Below are 6786 nucleotides of genomic sequence, written 5' to 3'. Positions count from 1 at the left end.
GACCTCTGTGAAGTGATGAGATTGATTTTGTACATGAACTCAAAGTTTTTTTTAATAAAATGTAATACAGACATAACAAAGCACAGCCACAAGTATTATTGTTAAAGGTCTATCTAAGGTCAACAGTAGCTGTCCACATACTGATACACCCTTCAGTTTAAAGTAGATTCCAATATGTTTAGACAATATATATAAAATGTAACAAAAATATAGGTCTAATAAACAATAGTATCATAGGGTATCATTATTGGTATCTATACTGAACAAAATTATAAAAGCAACACTTTTGTTTTTGCCCCCATTTTCATGAGCTGAACTCAAAGATCTAAGACTTTTTTCTATGTACCAATCTGTCTAAATCTGTGTTAGTCAGCCTTTCTCCTTTGCGGAGAAAATACATCCACCTCACAGGTGTGGCATATCAAGATGCTGATTAGACAGCATGATTATTGCACAGGTGTTCCTTAGGTTGGCCACAAGAAAAGGCCACTCTAAAATGTGCAGTTTTACTGTATTAAGGGGGTCCGGGAGGGGGTTCAAAAACCAGTCAGTATCTGGTGTTAGGTTTGGGTTAAAACGCAGTGCCCAGGATGGGTGCTACGAGGGGCATGGGCACAAGGGCACCACTGGTGTGAATAAAACACTTTAAAGAACTCCTTAAAAAACTGGGTTCGGTTATATAAAAAAAAGAGGGGACTGTTTAAAAGACGGCTTAAAAAACCACTGGACAGGAAGGACAGCGGGAAATTAAAAATTTTAAATAAAAGGTCAACTCCACAACTACCCTGGTGTCTCTCGTAGAGAAATAACAAAGTAAATACATAAATTAAATAAACATACACACATATATATATATATATATATACATATATATATATATATATATATATATATATATATATATATATATATATATATACACACACATGCATATATATTCACACACACACACATACACACACACACATACATAGAGTTACATAATGAATAAATAAATAAATAAAAAGTCTGGCGTCCCAATACAAAATGAATTCTATCCTAATATCAAAAAAATCTTATTTAAACTCAAAGATTAAAACATTTTAAATGGGTCATAAATACTGTCTGAGTTACTTGCCTTTGAGGTTAAGAAAATAAATGTACACATACCATTAAATGGTTTGTAATAAGTGCTATATTTAAAAGTGCTTTAAGAAGTAAAAAGTGCCACACAATAAATAACCATAAATAATTTAAAATACATCATAGAATAAAACCACACTGTTAGTAAAAATGCATCAAACCAATGGCATGTGTATCATTATGTTAAAATCTTGAGGCAACCAATTCAATTTGTAATAAGAATAAAACAATAATAATAAGTTAGGGTTCATCCGTGAAGAGAACAGCTCTCCAAAGTGCCAGACGCCATCGAATGTGAGCATTTGCCCACTCAAGTCGGTTACGACGACAAACTGCAGTTAGGATGAGAGAGAGAGAGAGAGAGAGAGAGAGAGAGAGAGAGAGAGATGAACACTAAACCTAACCCTAGCACCAGATACTGACTGGTTTTCGGACCCCCCGGATCCCCTCAATACAGTAAAACTGCACATTTTAGAGTGGTCTTTTATTGTTGCCAGCCTAAGGCACACCTGTGCAATAGTCATACTGTCTAATCAGAGATATGCCAGACCTGTGAGGTGGATGGATTTTCTTTTGATCAAGATCATTCCATCATCAAGTTGACATTAAGCACAGTGTAATGCAGTCATGAAATATGTTTAACTTGGCAAATAACAGTGTCTGTGTGGCTGTGGTTGCTCACATATTTTAACTGCTGTTTTATCTTCCGATTTAAAAACCTGTCACCACAAGAATACAGCTTGCTTTGTTACCGCCTTCTTGATAAGCGAGTCTAGTCAGACTGATGCTGGAGCCAAGTGGCAGACACTCAGACGGAGAGTCATTAATGCGTCACATTAAACTTCAGTTGAGTTATATAACTTAGTTATACATTTTTCTTTTCCTGTTTTCACATCATTGTAAGAAATCAAAGTTGTGTATTATAAGACAATAAAATGATTAAGCAGCTGTCATATGTTTTCTTAACTTCCAGCAGAACAAGTCTCAAGAACTCATCACTGATAGATGATTGAAACTGACAATGGATGGGTCTACGCCTGCATTGTCAGTTTCAATCATATATATATATATATATATATATATATATATATATATATATATATATATATATATATATATATATCGAAACCGTTTTTTTTTCTCATACTATGTTGGACCGCTTTTATTCTATATATATATATATATATATATATATATATATATATATATATATATATATATATATATATATATATATATAGTACAGGCCAAAAGTTTGGACACACCTTCTCATTAAATGTGTTTCTTTAATTTCATGACTATTTACATTGTAGATTCTCACTGAAGGCATCAAAACTATGAATGAACACATATGGAATTATGTACTTAACAAAAAAGTGTGAAATAACTGAAAACATGTCTTATATTTTAGATTCTTCAAAGTAGCCACCCTTTGCTTTTTTTGATAACTCTGCAAACCCTTGGTGTTCTCTCAATGAGCTTCATGAGGTAGTCACCTGAAATGGTTTTACCTTCACAGGTGTGCTTTGTCAGGGTTAATTAGTGGAATTTTTTCCCTTATTAATAAAAAAGCAAAGGGTGGCTACTTTGAAGAATTTGAATGAGAAGGTGTGTCCAAACCTTTGGCCTGTACTGTGTATATATATATATATATATATATATATATATATATATATAGATATATATATAATGAATTTTGTGTATTACTGATCGAAACCTGTTTTTTTCTCATACTATGTTGGAGTAGAGTTTACAGAATGACATTTGATGATATTTCCCCAGTAATATTACTTTTGCTCCGTTGATTTACCTGTCCAACCAGAGAGACTGAGGGGAAATGACAAAAAGTTGAAGTTATTTTGAAACTTATTATTATTTCAGTGCCGGATTTGAACCTGATTTGCTTCACAGTTACCGGTAAAACCAATACCAGAGGGAAAATAGAAATAACAACAATGAAAAGAAAATGAATTGTTCTTCTAGAAAACTGTCTTTCAATGTAAAATTAGAGATGTTTTTCTTTCAATATTCCTTTTATGTGTATATCTCCACATAAACAATTCTACGCTTTATTTTAGCCTGCCGTGAACTTCCGAAAACTGTAGAAAAGGATCTCTGTCGCCATATGAACACATATCCTATCAGTGGGTCAACAATACGGTTAAGAAGCTTTTAGGGAAATCTTCTGTACTTAGCTGAACTAACAAATCAGAGCCATTCCTGAGCTAAGCTCCACTCAGGTCAAGTTAGTGGAGCTATAAAGCTGTCCAAAGTCCACTCCCATGAATAAAGCAACACTATCCCAGCTAAGAGACCTGCAAATGTAGCTGGCTGTAAATCATACAGGGGTCATATATCATCCCATGTATTAAATACCTCTGCAAACTCCTGGTCAGCTTCAGATGGTCCAGCACGGGGTTGGGTAGGCAGGTCTGTGGTCCGGAGAGGCAAGGCTGTGACAGGAGGGTGGCTGGGTGTCAGAAGGGTCAGAAGACTCAGCCAGAGCATGTTCATGGTTGACAGGCAGACTACTACACTGCCCAGCTGCAGTGGGGACCAGCTGTTAATTATGACTGAGTGCTCCTGTCCCAACAAGAAAAGGAAGGTGGAAACAGCTTTTCTTTTATGTCTCTCCAAAGAAACACCATATAAATACATTGAATCACATTTTCAAACATGACGATCTGCTGTGCATCCTTTAATTGCATCTCAAAAATAACATGTTTAACTCTTTTCTCAGCACTATATGAGACGGAAGAAATCGACACAAATTGGTTATGCATGTACAGTGTTGTGGCCAAAAGGATCAGACCAAGCAGACCAACAACAAAGAAAGCATTTCAGTTATTGAAACCAACTGTACTGTTATGTGTCATTTCTGTTGTTGAAGTAAAGTATTGCTAAGGTGCATGGATTTGTATATTTGAAATGTTACAGTCATTCCGAAAAGCTTTTAGTTGCTTATTTGCGGTTCCCCATTTCACACAGCTTATATATCATTGTACCTTATGAAATTGTATTTAATGATACATTGATGACGTGTGAAATAAACAGGTGAGACACATCAGGGCGGGGCAGACAATCACAGAGATGGGAAAACACACAAGGCAGGAAGTAAAACCAGACATGACACAGGAGAAACAGACACTACAAAATAAAACAGGAAACGGAATCTTTAGACAGTAAACAACAAGGAAACAAGGAATGAATAACACAATAAAAAATATAAAAATAAAAACTACAACTGAAAACCACAACCACGACAAAAACAATATAACTGATTTATTGTGCTGCATTTTTTCTTTCTTTCTTTCTTTCTTTCTTTCTTTCTTTCTTTCTTTCTTTCTCTCTCTCTTTTCTGCCAAATGAGGTAGGTCTCGCCACATTCTGCTTCATGATGAATCATGCACAGGTTGAAGAAGCTGATAACATGTCACTGGAATTGTACCTTGTACGATTTCATGTGACAAATGCATTACTAATACTCTGGTGCAGTTCTTTGTACAAGCTCTCCTAATAGACAGGTGTACGCACCATGAAATCTCAAATCTCAAAACTGCCAACAACTAACGCTGGAAGCTAAAGTGCAGTTATAGCAGAGAAGACACATTAAAGTATTCATATTTTGCTCATTTTCAGGTTCATAATTGTATTTAGAGGTTGTATCAGTATAGGTTTACATGGTTTAATAATTTAAAAATTATTCCCAACCAGAGTCATCTCAGTGGTGACAAGGTGTCAGCCGGACTGCATGTGTTTTACTGCTTGGGCACCAAAACTGAACTGGACCAAAACCAGTGAATACAACTGACGCTGAGTCAGAGGAAGTGGGAACACTAACAAAAACCTGCTAATGATAGCCATCAATGAATCAGTTTATTTCTCACATGAAATTGTTACAACTCCAGTGAGTTGTAATCCCATCAGCTCCTTCAACTTGTGAATGATTCATCACAGCCAGATGTGTCGGACTGGGAAGGTGGGGTGGGGTGGGGTGGGGGGGATGGAAGGGGACTGAGTGCCCAGGGCCCTCATGTGAGGAGGGCCCAAAAAAATATGCTAAGATGAACAGCTGTGGATGCGGGCAGGGGCCCATAGAGAATGCCTTTCTACAGGGCCCAGAATGTTGTGCTACGCGCCTGATCACACCGTCCCCATTTAAGATCCTCATGGCCTGAGGGTAGAAGCTCTTCCTGAGGACTCTGTCACACACACAGCTTGACACTGACTCATAACATCTCCCCGCTGTGCCTGCAGGCTAAGACTGGATTGGATCAAACCCTCCTTTTGTCAATGTGAGGAAGAAATGCCAACTATTTTCTGACTAACCATACAACTTCTAAACAGATTTAAGTATTGCATTAAACGGTTCCATCACTGTTTAACAGAAAGAACAGTAACGAGTTCTTCAGATGCCAGACAATTGAAGAAAGAAGGGGATTTTTACGGCTTGGTAAGCACATTATTAAGGAGGTACTTTCTTCCTTTTCTCAATAAACCAATAAAGTTGTGTTGTTGGGAAGTCCATAAAGCTGTGCCAAGAGCCAAACGTGTATGTGTGTGTGTGTGTGTGTGTGTGTGTGTGTGTGTGTGTGTGTGTGCGCGTGCGTGCGTGCGTGCGTGAGTGCGTGAGTGTGTGAGAGCGTGCGCGCGTGTGTGCACGTGTGTGTGTGTGTTTTGCAAAGGCTTGAGCCAGAGCTCAAAGCCTGACGGATGTGTGTACAGCAAAATGACATTATCTGGATCAGTGACTGACAGTTCTGTTTCTACAGCATACCGAACATCCAAATCATGTTGAAAGGATGCGTTTGTGTTCATACAGGGACTGGCGAGAACGTGACAACACACTTGCGTCGAGAAGTAAACCTCTATATGTGGGCGCCCGCTTTACCAACTGAGCTATCCGGGCGCACATGTCGGAATTATCCTTTTCTAAACTTGCTCTTTTTTACCATACAAATATGTTGATTAAAAAAAGTGTTTTGAAAGCCAGATGAGGATTTGATTACAACTATTGTAAATGTGATAATTGCACTGATCTGACAAGTCTTCAGTTGACAAACCAGTATTAGCAATGGGCAGCTACTTATGAGGTCATAAGGAGCAAGGTTACCTCCCCTTTCTCTGCTTTTCCCACCCAGAGAATTTGGCCCACCCATGAGAGAGAGACATCATGGCTTTCAAACGAGCAAAGTGGCAGTTGGTTAAGGCCTCTAGTACAGTCAAGCACCTGCATATAGTCTGGTGCCTGGCTGTTTGGGCATTTATACAGATTACCTGCTGCTAAATACTGAACCCTGTTAGCAATGTTTTTGGTGATTTAAGGCCAGACACTGCAGACAAAAGCATTGTTTTTCATATAGACCTACTGGTCAATGTTGAGATTTTGGGCTATTCTGCTTTCATAAGATGTCTCGTTCCAGACTAGTGGAAAGAAAACAACCCAAATACACATTTTGGTGTATATCTCAAAATGAGTTCTGAGCTAGAAATGTCCACTTACATTCATCACCAAACTTTCCAGTTTTATTCTTATCTATATATTGAAGGATTTTACAGAAGGATTTGTTCATATATGAGGCTATTCACAGCCTGATTTATACAACATTTTATCCCTAAAAACATGGAGAAAAATTCATTTTGTTGTGGCTGTTGACAGTATTT

The sequence above is a fragment of the Perca flavescens genome, chromosome 13, assembly GCF_004354835.1.
Source record: "Perca flavescens isolate YP-PL-M2 chromosome 13, PFLA_1.0, whole genome shotgun sequence".
Taxonomy (NCBI): domain Eukaryota; kingdom Metazoa; phylum Chordata; class Actinopteri; order Perciformes; family Percidae; genus Perca; species Perca flavescens.
Note: the sequence above shows the minus strand (reverse complement) of the source record.